The 19,485-nt window shown below is 44.0% G+C and overlaps 1 pseudogene; it reads left to right on the top strand.

Moving 5' to 3' along the window:
- Window positions 1-236: 236 nt before the first annotated feature.
- On the top strand, window positions 237-10,097 carry LOC784867 (pregnancy-associated glycoprotein 1-like; annotated as a pseudogene).
- Window positions 10,098-19,485: the final 9,388 nt, after the last annotated feature.

Below are 19,485 nucleotides of genomic sequence, written 5' to 3'. Positions count from 1 at the left end.
ATTAAATTCCTCTCTGTCCCCACTGCACTCCCAACTCTAGGCGAGAAATAAAAACCTGCAGAGACTGAAGCCTGATTCCAGCACATCTCTGTGGAGATTTCATTCTCACTGTTTTTTTCGGGTAAAAATCTATCTATCTATATATATAGTTTTTAACATTAAAATAAGTAGATTGTACATAAATATCCAAACTTCTGATTCTCTTGAAAACATGGCCAACTGGTCTGCTTTCCAGCATGGGTGAACTGGAGGAAAGGCTGCTCCCAGTGGTAAGGCCTGTGCAGCTCAGGATTCAACATGGCAACCTAGTCCTAGTATCATATCTCCTGCCTCCTGGGGCCATAACTTTGTGAGAACTAGACTGCTAGCTTTCTTAAGATAAAGACAACTTTTGTCTTGATCAACTTTGACTTTGAAGCCTTTAACCCAGAACCCAGCACACAGTTCTTCCTTGTATGTCTGTTGGATGATATAAAATATCTTGTGGATGCATATGACATTTATTCCAATACTGAAACCATGCAATTGAAGTACTGCTTTGCCCTAAATCTTTGATGCAGCCTGGCATCATAGGTGCCTCTGATGTCTGCCATTAGACCCACTACCTAAAGCCTGTTGTATTTCCCTGGACTGTCCCTGAAGTCTTCACTTGGCCATTTGACAACTGATCCTCCTAGCAATCTCCTCTCTAATGAAGACAGCAATGCATATCTCAGGAAGTGGCTATGAAGATGACATGAAAGCATGATGGTTGAGCCTTAGTATCCCTTAGTATCCATTTTTAAGATGTTCTTAGCAGTTTTTTTTTTTTTTCCCAAGTAGGCAAGGTTCTCGATCTTCTTAGATGTCCTTGCAAATCAGTTTGCTTTTCCAGCCAACCTTCAAGGAAGAGATTACAGTTCAATTCTCTGTATTCTGTGAAGCTTCAAAGTCCACTCGCCAAGGACACTGTTGAAGGTAAAGATTTTATCGAGACCTTTGTGTTTTTTCAGACCTATTATTGGCCTAAAGGGCTAAACTAGGGCATGTCAGAGCATATATAACTAGAGGTTTCCGGTCACCACTACATGCTAAGAACCTGAACTTTCCTGAGTCCTTGGAGCCAGGAAAGAAGCATAAAGTGGCTTGTGCTCCTCGGGCTGCTGGACTTCTCAGATTGCAGAGTTATGTATGTATGGAGACTGTAAGCCACATCATCTTGCTTTCTGTGATTTTTCTTTTCATATGATTATTCTTCTACTCATCAGATTTAGAACAGAATGGAATATTTCTCTGACAATCTTAAAGTTCAGGCCTTACTTATTGATAAGTACCTTGCAATAGGAACTGTGGGACCCAAGGTTTTTGATGTAGGTTTGCATAGTTGCCCAACTCTTGGGTCCAGTCATGTAATGACCTATTGAAATTGGAACTCCTTGCAATTGTTCAGTGCACAGTCAATGCAGATGTAGGTGTGGTCCTGTGGAATAGCACTTTTATACCTTTTATTTAGCATGCCCTCTTTGTTCCCTCTCTACTTCAGTGTGTATATGTCTATGTCTGCATCTCTGTATCACTATCGTTTATCTCTCCATCCCTTTAGAAATCTCTGTGAGTGTATTTCTTTCTGTGGTGTTTCTTTTCACTTTTCTTTTACTTTTCTACATTTCCTGAACTTGTTCCCTATCTCCTGGATTCTTTTCCAACTCTCTCTTCTCTTTCAACCTGGAGAAATATTGGGAGAGCTAGTTATACAGTGTTTTATATCTGACAAGCAGTGTGACCACAGCCAATTCATAAACCTCTTGCATTTCAAATTCCTCCCTTGTAAAAGAGGATAGGAATCCCCCTTCTACCTTCTTACCTGAGCTTCTATGAGAAGGATACAGTGGGATGGCAACAGCAATGCTAGTGTCATTGTTGAGACTTCCTATATATCAGGCACCTTATATCCATCACTTCACTTATCCCCAAGATATGCTAGTTAGAGGGTTTGAATCATTACATTCCATCATTTTACCAAAGGGGAGACTGAGACCCCACATGGTCATATGGCTTATCCAACATTACAGAACAGAATCTTTATTCAAACCTATGTCTTTTCCATAGAATATGCATAAAATTCTTATAATAAGGTGACTCATAAAATGATTATCAAATACACAGTGCCACATAATGACAGTTATACCTTAACACTGACAGCTAAATGTAGCATCTTCATTTTCTTTGTCAAATGTTCACTTTCTAAGGAAAGTGAAGACCATGAGAAATACCCTAAGTGAAAAAAACATGTTGAACAATTTCCTGAAGGAACATGCTTACAGACTGTCTCAGATTTCTTCTTGGGGCTCAAATATAACTATACACCCCCTGAGGAACATTATGGATGAGAGTGTTTTGGAAGGATAGTGCTCCACAGCGCCCCCTGGTGCTCTAACCTAGCACTGGGGCTCATCTGGAGGTGCCACGTGGGATGTTGGGGCTGTGGCTCCTGCAGGAGGCAGACACAGTAGGCTAAAGGGGCCCCATGCAGAGGAGAAGGGACTATCATTCTCAATTCTTGTCTTGGTGACTGGGCCCAGAAATTACCAGGTGGCAAATAAACATCCATTTCTGTGTCAAAGATGTGTGATTAGTTTGAGGGAGATTGTTCTTTCTGAGCAGAAGGCAATGACGACCCACTACAGTCCTCTTGCCTGGAGTAACCCAAGGATGAGAGGCCTGGTAGGCTGTAGTCCATGGGGTCGCTAAGAGTCGGACATGACTGAGCGACTTCACTTTCACTTTTCACTTTCCTGAATTGGAGAAGTAATTGCTACCCGTTCCAGTGTTCTTGCTTGGAGTATCCCAGAGACGATGGAGACTGGTGGGCTGCTGTCTATGGCATTGCACAGAATCGGACACGACTGAAGCAACTTAGCAGCAGCAGCAGTTCCTTCTGAACTAAGGGAGTCAATTAGTTACAGATGAAGAGTGAACCATCTCTGATCAGAAGGTAGAATCAACTGCAAAGCAATTGTGAATAACCAGGCAGAGGACTTCAGTTTCCACAGATGCAAGCACCACAGCAGTAAAAAATTACTGAACCCGTATTCTGTGTAAGGCCACCAGAATCTAACACAGTGGTTACTGTTTTTAGATGAGCAAAAAGGCTTCTTTTGTCTTCAAAAATGCCCATGCCAGCCTGAATGATAGGCAAAGAGTAAATACGTGTCAAATGAAAGGGTCACCTGTGTGGTGTTGATTGGATATGGTCTGAGTTTAGAGGGAGTGGCTGAGGTTGATCAAGAAGGACCTCCTGGAGAAGTGGGTGCTAAGGCTGGGTTTGAAGAGACTACAGTGTTTCTCAAATGAAGGCAGCAGGACTTCCCTGGGTGTCCAAGGGTCCTGGAGGTCCTGTGGTTATACCTCTGTGCTTCCAATGCAGGAGGTACCACTTCAACACCTGGTTATAGAATCAATATCCTGCATATAATGTAGCACAGGAAAAAAAAAATCAAATGCAAGCACCTCTGTGATGAAAGGCTGTGAGCTTCACAGTGGTTGGAAAGTGATCTCAAGAGATATATGACACCAGAGGGAGACATCAGTGTGGGAAGAGTGGGTAGCCAGTTCTGCACTAACCGACTCCTTCCTTCTCCCTGTAGATGCTCTATGGGGGTAACATCACAATTTGAACACCCCCTCAGGAATTCCAGGTTATCTTTGACACAGGTTCATTTTACTTGTGGGTGCCCTCCCTCTTTTTCCCCAGTCCAGCCTACTGTGAGTACAGACACCCCTTACCTGGACCATCCTTCACTTGCCCTGCTGCCCTGTTTCCACCCTTGGCACATGATGACACTCATCTCTTGTGTCTTCAGCTACACAAGTTAGGTTCAGACATTTCAAGTCTTCCACCTTCTGGCCTACACAAAAGACCTTCAGGATCGCCTATGGATCTGGGAGCATGAAGGGATTTCTTGCTTATAACACCGTTCAGGAAATGTGTAAAGAGAAGCTGAGTCAGTACTGGCTATAGAGTGACCCCTGCTTGCAAAACAGATGCATGACCATCTGGCAGGACCCTTCCTAGTTAACTCCCATAGACATTGGCCATCTTATCCACAGGATCCTGTCTCTGGGAAGGCAGTGCCTGTGGTGACACACGAGCAAACAGATTAGCTAACCCAGAGAGTGACTTGAGGTGTGGACTTGCAGCTCCTCTGCCCATGAGCAGTTCAAGGTTCATTTTGCTGGGAGTGAGAAGAGGGGAAACAAACACCCATTTTTATATTCACAGACTGTTCCAGGCACTTTCAGGAAATAATTGGTTTAAACCTGCAACAACCACACACAGCAGATGGTCTGATTAGCTTATGAGGCATATGAGGAAATTGAGTTACAGACAGCAAGGGCCTTGCTGGGGTCACACGTGTGCTAAACGGTGGAGCTGGGTTGGCTTTTCAGGACTGAAATTGCTGTAGGGTGTTTAGGGACAGGATGAAAGTGATCTGGGGATCCTTGGGGCAGTCAAGGGCTTCAGGTATCCAGAGTGGGAAACTGGAGGCCAGAGATATCAAGGGGCCTAATAAATGAATTCTCACTCTAGGGTGCCTTTGAGAGTCTCATAAAACGTATGGCCTGCCTCCCCAAAGTACTTGAGTAGGTCCTCTCTCTCTCTTTCTCTCTCATACACACTCGCACAAATATACACATATCCCCAAAAGTGAATTTCCCAGGCAGCAGTTTCATTGATCCCTGCAAGCAATACTGTGTTTTTGGCTTCTGTCTTCCTGGACAGATGCATAATCCACAGTACCTTACAGAGAATTAACTCCATTCCTGTAATTAGGTCATAGTGATGACAGAAAAGGCTACCTTGCTCTCGACTCATATTGTCTACAAGGGGGCACCAAAGGGTCCTGGCCTGACTCTTGGTTACCCTACCTGGACAGAAGCCACAAGGCCAATTTGACTCACTCAGGTGGTGTTTTTCAGAGAGGCAGATGTTTTAAAATTCACAGCCTCTCACAAATAAAACACAAATTTTCCTCCCAGCATGGTCTAACCATCTGAGGTCCACCAAAGACACAGCCCAGCCTCAATTCTTCTCTAAGTATTTAACGGCAATGCACCCCAGCCCAGTTCTAGCCCCACTTCACGTATCTATAAGTGGGAACACTCTTCTTTCCCACATATTTGGGACCTTATATGTACTGAACAGCTGTTCAGTCTAAGCTTTGTGGAATACGGGTGCGAGGGTGCACCTTTTGATGGCAACTTGGGCTTGAACTACCCCAACATATCTGTTTTTGGAGCTATCCCCATCTTTGACCTCCTGAAGAATCAAGGTGCCAATTCTGAGCCTGTTTTTGCCTTCTACTTGAGCAAGTAAGTCTGAGATGGACACTCCCTTTCTCCAAAGTAGCTATAAGATGCATTCAGTTGCACAAAAATTATAGAACACTTGATAAAGAAGAATCCTGAGAGATAATCTAACCCAGGGTAAATGTAGCCCCAGGGTTGTACCTGTCTTCACCACTGGCTTTTATGAATAACGTTTTCTTGGAACACAACCCTGCTCCTGGGCTCAAGACCAGTAACTTGGTCTAGTGGGTTGAGTGAGGAGGAAGACTAATGGAAGGCAACAGGAAACAAGTTGGAGGAAAAAGCAATACAATTTGCTTATGAATTTGATCAGGAAGGAAGGAGAAGGATGGTGGATATCTTTCCTTCCTCATTAGCATTCTACTGGGAACCCTGGACCAGCTACCGAATTTGCAGGAGCCAGTGAAAAAAAATGAAAGTGTGGGACACAAAACAAACATGTAGGATCCCTTGTTCAAGAAATATTAGGCATTTCTAGACAGGGAGAGCAGAGGTGGGGTCCCTTCTGAGTGTGGGGCCCTTTGAAAAGTAGAGGTCACAGGCCAGCGGAGCCAAATCTGGGTGACCTGAACCCACACCCTTAGAACTCCCAGGCTTTGATTTTCCTGAAAAATGACAAGCTTGACAAGGAGAAAGCCAATATGGTTCAGCACCATGTCCTCTGAGTGTGTCTCATCACTCAGGTCACAGGAGGTATGGCATCCTCAGAAGATAGAGTGGGTGGAGCCCAGCCAGGTGACTGAGCTTCTAAGCTCCTCTGTGCCACTTATTATCCATTAACCGACCTCGGTCTTGATCTCAATCGCTCCTAGACTCGATTTCTGCATCTGTACATGGAGACCTTATTAGGGCCTGGATGGGTGGACCAGCACAGCTCTCAGACAGTGCTGTTGCTACTGTCCTCCAAGGATCCCCCTCTCTCTTCTCTCTACACATGCAGGGTGAGAGGAAGTGTGATATTTGGTGGGGTGGATAAATCCCACTGCCAGGGAGCGCTCAACTGGGTACCACTGATCCACGCCAGAGACTGGAGTTACACATGGCCAGGTAAGCCTCTCCCTTTGAGGTTCAGCCCAAATAATGCTCCAGCTACTGTACATGGACACAGGCAGACACACACAAATACATTCTCAAACACACAGTCACACAGATATATACACCATCCACAATGACACTGACACACAGACACATTGAAGCACACAAGCAGACACATATAAACATACAGAGACACATATAAACATGCATAGCTAGTCAGAGACACACAAGCACTTACAGAGACACATACAAACACACATACAAAAACATATACAAACAAACACACAAGCAGATAGTTATGTAAACAACTCAAGGGTTCATAATCCACAGGCCCTCTGACCAGGGCTCTGACCAGGTCCTAAAAGGGTCTGGAGAGGACTGTGCAGCCAGGAGAGGGCTGTACCCATTGTGTCGTGAGGTGTGGAACATGGTTAGAGGACTCTACAGTGTGGTGAACAGAGAATCAGGGAGAATTTCTCCAGCCTGAACAGAGGTATAAGATGACCAACTGTCTGGGGCTCTCTGGGACCAAGGAAGTTCTCAGTACAGACAAATGTCAGGTAAAAAACAGGGAAAGTCCTGAACAAATCACGAGAACTGGTCTCCTAAGGGAGCAACTACTGAGCAGTGTACAGAGATTTGCTGGAGTCTTAAGATGTGAAAGCAACTATTAAAAAAGACACCCCTAGTTCATGGGCACACAGTGGGGGAGGGGCTATAACAGAATCAGGAAGGTGGGATCCAGGAGTGACCTGAGAACAAGAGGCATAATTGATAGGATTCTGTGTGATACCCTCAGACAAAAGCTGACTTGTCCTTTGGAGTTTCTGTGGGCTAGTCATGTATTTCCTGGCCAGGGTCTCAGCATCTGAGCTGGTTGTAGGAACAGTGCTGGTAGACACCCTCTCCCAGAGGAGCCCCCTCTCCCACCACTATGAGAATCTGCTGCCCTCGTGCATCTCCATCCTCACTCTGCGATTGACCCATTATTTGTTCCCAATAAGAAACAGCTCTCTGGATGTTTCTCATTCATTATTCTCACAGTCTTCATTCACTCACTAAACAGACAAGCACTGGGCATCCACTGTGTGCCAGGTACTTTAGGAGGCAATGAGGATAAAACTTGCCCTCACATTAAGAAGGCAGATGCACAGGAAATGAGACACACACATAGTGAATTGTGACTTTGGTTCATGCTAGACATGAGGAAGTGTCTACAGACTGTCAAGAAAGGAGATTGATAAACACCTGGGAAAAGACTTCCCTGAAACCATGACAATTAAACTGGAATCTGGAAGATGAGAAGAAATTTGCTAGTCAAAGGGGAGGGGGCTCCTCTAGGAAGGAAGCCCAGCTTGTGTCAAGGTGCAAAAGAGCCTGGTGTATTCAAGTACTGCATTCAAGAATGTCAAGGAAGGTGCCGTGTCGGGAGCAAAGAAAAAGAGGGCAAGAGAGAAAGGGCTGTTTAGAAGATGGTCAGGAAGGAGGCAGCTCTGGGGAGGTTGAGAGTGACCTTGATGCCTGCTTTGTCACACTGCTTCTCAGCATCTCCATGAAAAGAAAGGTTATTGCTTGTTCTGCCGGCTGCAAGGCCTTTGTGGATAATGGGACATCACTGGTCCTTGGCCCAAGAAGACTGGTCAGTAACATCCAGAAGCTCATTGGTGCCACACGAAGGGATTCCAAGGTCATGCCCCAGGGTCATTCCCAGTCTCCACACACAAGGAGGATCTCCAGGGCCAACCTCTCTCCCTCTCTCTCTAATAGCACTACGTTTCATGCTTTGTGGTCAGTACCCTGTCCTCTATTATCTTCGCCATCAATGGTATCAACTACCCAGTCCCAGCTCAAGCCTACATCCTCAAGGTGAGGAGAGGACCCTGAGGGGTGGTTCTCAATTAGGAACTTGCAGGAACCCTTGGGCTGCTACTGGGAAGAGGGTGCCCTCTGCAGGCCATCTCACACTATTGCAGATGTTGCTGAGCCCTGGGGCTGGCCAGAGTCTCCCACAAGACGAACCACTTGAGAGTAAAGGGCCATCTGGGACACTGATCACCCTAAAATCAATGTGGAGACACCATGCTGTGCTGGCATGGTTGGAGTCACAAGGAGAGGGGGTCACTCAGGTCCTCAGTGTTCAAAGAGCTTCAGTTAAATCTGATCCCTCAGATGGATGAATATGGAAAGTCAGCTCTAGCAGTCCTTGAAATAAGTCATGTGACAAGGAGAATGGCTGGGGACAGTCCCAGTGTGCTGTCCCACCATAGGGATTAACAGTCTCCCTTCCCTTCTCGCAGTTTTCCTGGTTTGGATGATAAATTACACGGTCACCCTAGTTCTCAGATGCATCTTCCCCTAGCTCTGGCCGGGTGCCCCCTTTGTGAGTCAGGCTACCCAACCCCTCTGTGGGGAGTCTTGATACTAATGTGAATAAAGGGTGCACAGTGACTGCTCAGCCCCAGCACAGGGTGGCTTCATGTCAGCTTACTGAGGGAGTTCAGAGCTGGCTGATGGGCTTAAAGAAGACTTTGAGGAAGGGAGGGAATTTCAGTAATTCTAAAACTGTAAACTCATGGAGCCATATGGAGGGTTGCTTGTTTCTAGGCAAAACTGCACCGGATTCCATGCAAATGGCCTTACAGGGTTCTATGCATTGGGGCACTGGGGACTTACTCGGGATGATGAGGACTGACCAGTGGGGTTGGGGAACCAGAGTACGTTACCCAACCAAGCTTGGAGTGGCAAAAGAGGGTGAGTGAGGGCCAAAGGAGGCTTCCCAGAGTTCCTAAGTTAAGTCTTCAAGAATGTGTTGTGTGCACTGCTCTATTTAAGATGGCTAACCAACAATGGTTTACTGTGTAGAACGGGGTACTCCCATCCAGGTTATATGACAACCTGGATGGGAGGGGTATATTTGAGACCAGGATACATGGATATATATAGATGAGTCTGTTTACTGTCCACCTGAAACTCAAAATATTGTTAATCAGCTATACTCCAATACAAAATAAAGGTTTTTTTTTAATAAAGTACAGATTGTGGGGACGCAGGAAGAGAACCAGCATTCTCTGCAGAGAAAACAAGGAGCAGGAGTCAGAAGGAAAGACACTAGGAGAGAGGAGAAATATGGACACTCTTTTTCTTTTCTAAAAATTTTATTGAAGTGTGGCTAATCTTCAGTGTTGTGTTAAGTTCTGCTGCACAGCAACGTGACACAGTTATACACATACAGAAATATATATTCTTTTTCTTATTCTTTTTCATGTGGTTTACCACTGGATATTTAATATATTTCCTTATGCTCTACAGTAGGATTTGTTGTTTATCATTCCTCTGTACCCTCAACTCCCAGTCCTCCCCTCCCCCACACCCTTCCTCATGGCAACCTCATGTTTTGGCCCTTTTTGGTTGTGGATGAACTCTCATATCCCTTGCTAAGGAGAAAATCCCTTGATACTTACCAAAAAAGGGAAATAAAACAAAGAATTTTGCTGGGTCTGGATATTTGTGGGAGTCACAGGTAAGGGCTTAGGCTGACTGGTGTGTGTCTCTGACTCCCCCAGGATTCTGGAGGCCACTGCCATACCACCTTTAAAGAGAACACAGTGAGGACATCTAGAGAGACCTGGATGCTGGGTGACGCCTTCCTGAGGCTGTATTTTTTAGTCTTTGATCAAGGAAATTACAGGATTGACTTGGCACAGGCAGTATAAATTTGGAGTGGTTCAGGAATCAGAAAGGCCACTCTGAGCAAACACTAAATCACACTTAGGGTACTCCTGCCCAGGATGCTGGTGAACTGTGTTTGGTGGTCTGCACACCCTATTCTCAATAAAGAATAAAGGGTTTTACTCGTAATGGTGCTGAAACAAATGGGTGCCTCTGTTTGTTTCTGGGAGGTGTACAATGATAGGGAAGGGTCTAGAACAAAGTCTGAATCACAGTTGAGAGGAGTCCACCTCCAACAGGCTTCAAGGAAAGGGGAGACTCATTGAAATGATTCTGGGAATCCAGGACACAAGACTCACAGCAAACACAAAGATCTCAATGACTGGGCCCAAAAAAATCAGAAGTCATCAGTTCTCTATTTCACACACTCACTCTTTCATTCCCTCTTCTTTGATGGTCTTAGCCTGACAACTTTCTTCATTAAGGCTTCTACACCTAGTGCAGGAGTCCAAGCTACCTGCTCTAGGGTTTTATATCCCGAAGCCATCTCCAATAAGGAAAGAAAATATTGAAGACATCAGAGTTTGAGGGTGTTCTCTGAATGACCCACCTCAGATCATATGTACAGTCCTAGATCAGCTATCCTGGCAGGACCATGGGGTCCTATGAATGGCTTTACATGGTCGTGTGGCCATGACGCAGCAGCACACATGATCGTCAATTTCCTCCAGAACTACATGACCAAAGCTGGAGAGAAGCAGCCCCAAAGAAAGCGACTGGGAGATAGTCTAGACCATGGAAAGGTTTGTGATAACCCACCAACTCCACCACCTCCTCATTCAGAGGAATTATGAGGGATAATGAAATAGACTCTCTTCATCCCATCTCAAATGATCTTATCACTGGGCATGTCCTTCAGGGTAGTTTAGGTGAGGTTCTTCATGCAGAGCTGGTTCCCTTTTGTTCCCACATCCCAGTCACCAGCTCTCTGCCACATATGCCAGTTCTTTCCTTTCTAGTCCTACTTGGTAAGTGGTGGCCCCAGTGGATACCTGAGCCACACCCCTACTTCAGGGCCCAGAATGCCCCTTCCTTGGCCTCCAATGCTGCTGGGGAGAATGCAACGCATATATCGGGAGACCCAGGGTACACAGAGCCTTCAGGCTTTCTGAGCTTCTCCGTGGGTGGGGCTACAAACTGTTTGCTTGGAGCTGCCATGGTCAGGCACTTTTGCAGTGGAACCATCCATTCTTTCCACCTGGTGACCCTCAATAGATGCCTCAGCTTAGACAGCAGGGGTCAGAGGTTGATTTCCTTTCACATTGACTGATTTGATCTCCTTGTTTTATAAGGGACTCTCAAGAATCTTCTCAAGCACCACAGTTCAAAAGCTCAGTTCTTTAGCATTCACCGTTTCTTATGGTCCAGATATCACATCTCTATCAGATTACTGGAAAAACCATAGCTTTGATACTACCGACCTCTGTAGCAGAGTGAGTCTCTGCTTTTTAATACACTGTGCAGGTTTTTCACAGCCTTTCTTCCCTCCAAGGAGCAAGTGTGTTTTAATTTTGTGGCTTCAGTCAAGGTCCATAGTGATTTGGAGCCCAAGAAAATAAAATCTGCCACTGTTTCCACTTTTTCCTCATCTATATGCTATGAAGTGATGGGACTGGATGCCATGAATGTTGAGTATCTTTTTGTGAACAGTTTTTTGAATGTTGAGTTTAAGCTAGTTTTTTCATCTCCTCTCCTCATTGAGAGGCTCTTTAGCTCTTTTTTACTTTCTGCTATTAGGGTAGTGTCATCTTCATATCTGTAGATGTTGATACTTCTCCCAGCAATCTTGATTCCAGCTTGGGATTTATCCAGACCAGCATATTGAAAAAATGTATCCTACATATAAGTTAAATAACCAGAGTAACAATGTTTACCTTGTCATGCTCCTCTTCCAGTTTTAAATCTTTCAGTTAGTTTGTGTCTGATTTTAACTGCTGCTTTTTGAGCTACATACAGACTTGTTAGGAGAAAGGTAAGGTGATCTGGTACCCACATTCCCTTAAGAATTCTCCAGAGTTTGATGTGGTCCACACAGTGAAAGGCTTTAGCATAGTCAGTGAAGCATATAGAAATGTTTTTCTGGGATTCCCTTGCTTTCTCTATGATCCGATGGATGTTGGCAATTTGATCTCTGCTTCCTCAAACCAGTTTGTATATCTGGAAATTCTCGGTTCATGTACTGTTGAAACATAGCTTGAAGGATTTTGAGCATGACCTTGCTAGCAAGTGAGATGAGCACAATGGCATGATAGGTTGAACATTCTTTAGAATTTCCTTTCATTTGGTTTGGAATGAAAACTGACCTTTTCCAGCACTGTGGCCAGTGCTGAGCTTTCCAAATTTGCTGACATATTGAATGCAGCACTTTGACAGCCTCATTCTTTAGGATTTTTAAACAGCTCAGCTGGAATTCCATCACCTTCCCTACCTTTTCTTGTAGTGATGCTTCTTAAAGCCCACTTGACTTCATACTCCAACATATCTGGCTTTATGTGAGTGACCCCAGCATCATCCCTATCCCAGGCATTATGAACATTTTTGTATAGTTCTTCTATGCATTCTTGCCACTTCTTCTTAATCTCATCTCCTTCCGTTAGGTACTTCACTTTTCTCTCCTTTACTGTGCCCATCTTTGCATGAAGTGTTCCTCTGGTATCTCCACTTTTCTTGAAGAAATCTATAGTCTTTACAATTCTGTTCTTTCCCTCTAAGTCTTGCACTGTTCACTTATGAAGACTTTCTTATCCCTCCTTGCTCTCATCTGGAAGTCTGCATTCAGTTGGATATATCTTTCCCTTTCTCCTTTGCCTTTCACTTCTCCTATTTTCTCAGCTATTTTTAAGGCCTCCTCAGGCAACCACTTTGGCTTCTCACATTTGTTTTACTTGAAGATGGTTTTGACGATCACCTCCCATACAATGTTGCAACCCTCCATCCATAGCTCTTCAGGCTACCAGACTGAATCCCTTGAATTTATTTTTCATCTCCACTATATAATCATAAGGGATTTGACTTAGGTCATAGCTTAATGTTCTAGTGGTTTTCCTTACTTTCTTCAATTTAAACGTGAATATTGTTTGCTTCTGCCTAAGCATTGGTGCCAGATGACCACCCACCACTCCCAGTGGGTGTGGAGCAAAACCACACAATTTGAGGACTGTTACCCGAGGTTTGTGCTTGGTTTTTCACATGCTTAGCTGTGTGAGCTTGATCAAGTCTCTTAACCTCAGTTTTCTCATCTGGAAAATGGGCACCATGATGGTAATTCCACGTTCTAGATTGCATGTGTGCCTGCAAAGAGCAAGCGGCCCTGAGAGGGCTTTCTGGGTTCCTGAGTCTGGAACAAATATGAATTATTCTGCCACCTGGGGAGAAGGAAATCTGTTTAGAGGTTATGGCTACCATCCCCAAGGCTAAGTACTGATTCAAGCCAAATGGCATCTATTTCTGAACCATGACACAGAACTCTGACTGAGCCGATGCTTCTGTTTTCTGGGCTCCCACAATAGCGGATGATTACTGGCTCAGATTACTCACTTCCTGAGCCTTACCAGCCAGTCTTTCCTTTTCACTTACTTCTCCCCTGAAATCACACTGCAAGGGAAGTCATAAAGGCTCTTGGCCTCCTGTCAGTTTCCCACATCTCCAGCATAGCAACAAGTAGCTGTTATGGCTACTTGTCTGGAAAATGGGCACCATGACAACTATGGAAACCTGTACAGTCCAATCTCAGCCTGTTAAATGTATCTTTTGCCATTTGGCCCATCATGTTTAAATTACATATAGTTGCCTTAGTAACCTTCCTATGCTTGCTGTTTAATGTCGAAATATGTCTGGACCTCATCTAGTTTTCTTTCCCAAGCATAATTCCAACCATGCAGTTAAATAACCAAACATTTAGTCATCGAACTACCCATAGGAATTGACAAAAGCAAGCCATCCATCACGCATTTCTTGCTTGCCCCAAAACACCATTGGAGTGATCTGCTGAAACAATGTGATACATTGGCATGTACACTCCAGAAGGGACTCTTTTTCTCTGGATTTTTTTCCATCTAGTGCAGAATGGCTACCATAAGCCTAGCCCTCTAGCAGCTGGTCACTTAATTTTTGCAGACTCAGTCCACTACAGATCCCTTCCACATACCTCAGTAAAATCTAGAGAACAGACTCAGGCAAAGTTTTCACTCCTGAAGAAAACAGGTTGTTGTTTTTTTGTTGTTGTTGTTGTTGTTTTGTTTTGTTTTTTTAGAAAACAATATTTGGTAACACATTCAAAATCTGCTCCTTTGCCTTGGATTGAAGAACCTGTGCCAGAGGATGGGAAGCCTCCCCTTCCACCTAAAACTTTCACCACTCCACCAGGGCCACAGGCTTGACTGGACCCCAAAGCCTTGCTCTCTGATGTCCTCTCCTGTCAGTGTCTCAGTCGTGTCCAACTCTTTTCTATATCATGGGGTGCAGTATACCAGGTTTCCCTGTCCATCAACAACTCCTGGAGCTTGCTCAAACTCATGTTCATCAGGTCGGTGATGCCACCCAACAATTTCATCTTCTACCTTCCCCTTTGCCTTCTGCCTGTAATCTTTCCCTGCATAAGGGTCTTTTCTAGTGAGTCAGTTCTTCCCATCAATTGGCCAAAGTATTGGAGGTTCAGCTTCAGCATCGGTCCTTCCAATTAATATTTAGGACTTATTTTCTTTAGCATGGACTGGTTGGATCTCCTTTCAGTCCAAGGGACTCTCAGGAGTCTTGTCCAACACCACAGTTTAAAAGCATCAATTCATTGGTATTCAGTTTTCTTTATGGTCCAACTCTCACATCCATCACAACTTCAGGCAAAACCATAGCTTTGACTATACAGACTTTTGCTGTAAAATAATGTCTCTGCTTTTTAGTATGCTGTCTAGGTTTTTCATAGCTTTATCTTCCAAGAATGGGCATCTCTTTTTTTACAGCCGCAGTCACTATCTCCAGTGATTTTGAAGCCCAGGATAATAAAGCCTGTCACTGTTTTCATTGTTTCTCCATGTATTTGCCATGAAGTAATGGAATGAGATGCCATGATCTTCATTTTTTTTTTTAGTCTGTACATACCATATCAAGACCATCCTTAAGAAAAATAAATGCAAAAAGGTTGTCTGAGAAGGCCTTACAAAGAACTTAGAAAAGAAGAGAAGCAAAAGCCAAAGGAGAATAGAAAGACATACCCATCTGAATGCTGAGTTCCAAAGAATAGCAAGAAGAGATTTTAAAAAAGCCTTCCTAGTGACCAGTGCCAAGAAAAAGAGGGAAAAAATAGAGTGGTAAAGACCAGAGATCGCTTCAAGAAAATTAGAGATAGGGAAGGAATATTTCAGGCAAAGATGGGCACAATAAAAGAGAGACATGGGATGGACCTAACAGAAGCAGAATATATTAAGAAGAGGGTTAAAGAATACATAGAAGAACTGCACAAAACAGATATTAATGACTCAGATAACCATGATGGTGTGATCACTCACCTAGAGCTAGACAATCCTGAAATGTGAAGTCAAATGGGTCTTCAGAAGCATTACTAAGAGCAAAGCTAGTGGAGGTGATGGCATTGCAGTAGAGCTATGCTGCTGCTAAGTCGCTTCAGTCATGTCCAACTGTGCGAACATAGATGGCAGCCCACCAGGCTCCCCCGTCCCTGGGATTCTCCAGGGAAGAACACTGGAGTGGGTTGCCATTTCCTTCTCCAATGCATTAAAGTGAAAAGTGAAAGTGAAGTTGCTCAGTCGTGTCTGACTCTTTGCGACCCCATGAACTGCAGGCTACCAGGCTCCTCCGTCCATGGGGTTTTCCAGGCAAGGGTACTGGAGTGGGTTGCCGTTGCCTTCTCCAGCAGTAGAGCTGTAGCAGATCCTAAAAGATGATGCTGTTAAAGTGCTCCACTCAATATGCCAGCACATGTGGAAAACAGCAGTGGCCACAAGACTGGAAAGGTCGTTTTCCTTACATTGCTCAAGAAAGGTGATTTAAAAGAATGTTCAACTACCACACAGTTGCACTCATAATACATGCTACCAAAGTAATTTCTCAAAGCAAGTCTTCAACAGTACATAAACTATGAAATTCCATATGTTCAAGCTGGATTTAGAGAAGGCAGAGGAACCAGAGATCAAATTGCCAACATTCGTTGGATCATAGAAAAAGCAAGAGAATTCTAGAAAAACAACTGCTCCTGCTTTATTGACCACACAAAAGCCTTTAACTGTGTGGATCACAACAAACTGGAAAACTTAGAGAGATGGGAATACCAGACCATCTTACCTGCCTTCAGAGAAGTCTGTATGCAGGCCAAGACACCAGGTAGACCTGAACGTGGAAGAGTAGACTGCTTTCAAATTTGGAAAAGAGTATATAAAAGCTGTATATTGTCACCTTGCTTAATTAATTTATATGCAGAGTACATCATGTGAAATGTCCAACTGGATGAAGCACAAGCTGGAATTAAGATTACTGGGAGAAATATCAATATCCTCAGATATGCCAAAGAAACCACTCTCATGGCAGAAATTGAAGAGGAACTAAAGAGCCTCTTGATAAATCTGAAATAGGAGAGTGAAACATCTGGTTTAAACTTCACGGTCAGAGAATGAAGATCATGGCATTTGGTCCCATCACTTCATGGCAAATAGATGGGGAAACAAAGGAAACAGTGAGAGACTTTATTTTGGGGGGCTCCTAAACCACTGAAAATGATGGCTACAGCCATGAAATTAAAAGATGCTTGCTCGTTGGAGTTCATCAAGGCTGTATATTGTCACCCTGTTTATTTAACTTATATGCAGAGTACATCATGAGAAATGCTGGACTGGAGAAAACACAAACTGGAATCAAGATTGCCGGGAGAAATATCAATAACCTCAGATGCAGATGACACCACCCTTATGGCAGAAAGTGAAGAGGAACTCAAAAGCCTCTTGATGAAAGTGAAAGTGGAGAGTGAAAAAGTTGGCTTAAAGCTCAACATTCAGAAAACGAAGATCATGGCATCCTGTCCCACCACTTCATGGGAAATAGATGGGGAAACAGTGTCAGACTTTATTTTTCTGGGCTCCAAAATCACTACAGATGGTGACTGCAGCCATGAAATTAAAAGATGTTTACTCCTTGGAAGGAAAGTTATGACCAACCTAGATAGCATATTCAAAAGCAGAGACACTACTTTGCTAATGAAGTTTCGTCTAGTCAAGGCTATGGTTTTTCCTGTGGTCATGTATGGATGTGAGAGTTGGACTGTGAAGAAGGCTGAGTGCCAAAGAATTGATGCTTTTGAACTGTGGTTTTGGAGAAGACTCTTGAGAGTCCCTTGGACTGCAAGGAGATCCAACCAGTCCATTCTGAAGGAGATCAGCCCTGGGATTTCTTTGGAAAGAATGATGCTGAAGCTGAAACTCCAGTCCTTTGGCCACCTCATGTGAAGAGTTGACTCATTGGAAAAGACTCTGATGCTGGGAGGGATTGGGGGCAGGAGGAGAAAGGGACGACAGAGGGTGAGATTGCTGGTTGGCATCACTGACTCGATGGACTTGAGTCTGAATGAACTCCGGCAGTTGGTGATGGACAGGGAGGCCTGGCGTGCTGCGATTCATGGCGTCGCAAAGAGTCGGACACTACTGAGAGACTGATCTGATCTCTGATGACAAACCTATACACGTTTTTTAAAAGTAGAGACATTACTTTGCTGAAAATTTCAGTATAACCAAAGCTATGATTTTTCCAATTGTCATGTATGGATGTGACAGTTGTTCCATAATGAATGGTGAGCAATGAACAACTGATGGTTTTGAACTGTGGTGTTGGACAAGATTCTTGAGAGCCCCTTGGCCTGCAAGGAGATCGACCAAGTCATCCTAAAGGAAATCAAACCTGAATATTCATTGGAAGGACCGATACTGAAATTGAACCTCCAACACTTTGGCCAACTGATGTGAAAAACTGACTCATTAGAAAAGACCCTGTTACTGGGAAAGATTGAAGGCAGGAGGAGAACAGGAGGACAGAGGATGAGATGGTTGGATGGAATCACCAACTCGATGGACATGAGTTTGCCCAAGCTCCAGGAGTTGGTGAAGAACAGCAAGCCCTGGCGTGCTGCAGTCCATGGGGTTGCAAAGAGTCCGACATGACTGAGCGACTGAACTGAACATACCACATAGCAAATACTATTTGTAATTGGCACGTTTTTCCAGCAAGACTGGGGCTCCCTAGGCCCCAACACGTATCCCCAATCAAGTTTTCACCCATGCACAGAAGTCAGTGCCTAGCATTCACAAGGCATTCAATGAGTTCTGATTGCAGGGGGACCTCCATTTTAGTTGACATAAAGGAGTAAAGGACACATTTATTCTTCTGTCTCAAATAACTCCAAAGTAGAAAAGACAAATGAAAGAGCATTGTTTTACATCAAACATCTGGCAGCAGAGAATGGATTCCTGAGGTGGGGAGCAAGCAAGGAGAGTTCTACAATTGACACAACTCTAGAAATAGTTTCCAACACATACATGGAAGGTGTACCGAGGCGGAGACAAACAGTCTCCCCAAGAAGAGAGACTTATGATTCTATATAGTTAGAGTTCACAGGAGAGAGCTACATACAGAGAACTGTGGGAAGGTAGAGGTGATACCCTTCCAGTTTTTAGCAGAGAGTTGATAGTACTGGTCTGAATTAAAGGGAACAATCATTGAGTCTCAAATTGCACCAAGTCTAATTGTGTCCCCACCCATTGGAAATTACACATTTTTAAATATGAATTTATTTATTTTAATTGGTGGCTAATTACTTTACAATATTGTATTGGTTTTTCCATATATTGACATGAATCTGCCATGGGTGTACACGTGTTCCCCATCCTGAATCCCCTTCCCACCTCCCTCCCCGTACCATCCCTCTGGGTCATGCCAGGGCACCAGCCCCGAGCCTCCTGTATCATGCATCAAACCTGGACTGGAGATTCGTTTCACATATGATAATATACATATTTCAATGCCATTCTCCCAGATCATCCCACTGTCGCCCTCTCCCATAGAGTCCAGAAGACTGTTTAATATATCTGTGTCTCTTTTCCTGTCTCTCATACAGATTTATTGTTACCATCTTTCTAAATTCCATATATATGCATTAGTATACTATATTGTTGGTTTTCTTTGTGGCTTACTTCACTTTGTATAATAAGTTCCAGTTTCATCCACATCATTAGAACTGATTCAAATGTGTTCTTTTAAATGGCTGAGTAATATTCCATTATGTATATGTACCAAAGCTTTTTTATCCATTCGTCTGCTGTTGGACATCTAGGTTGCTACCATGTCCTGGGTGTTTTAAACAGTGCTGTGATGAAC

The sequence above is a fragment of the Bos taurus genome, chromosome 29 (assembly GCF_002263795.3).
Source record: "Bos taurus isolate L1 Dominette 01449 registration number 42190680 breed Hereford chromosome 29, ARS-UCD2.0, whole genome shotgun sequence".
Taxonomy (NCBI): Eukaryota; Metazoa; Chordata; class Mammalia; order Artiodactyla; family Bovidae; genus Bos; species Bos taurus.
Note: the sequence above shows the minus strand (reverse complement) of the source record. Positions and strands in the feature narration are given on the sequence as shown.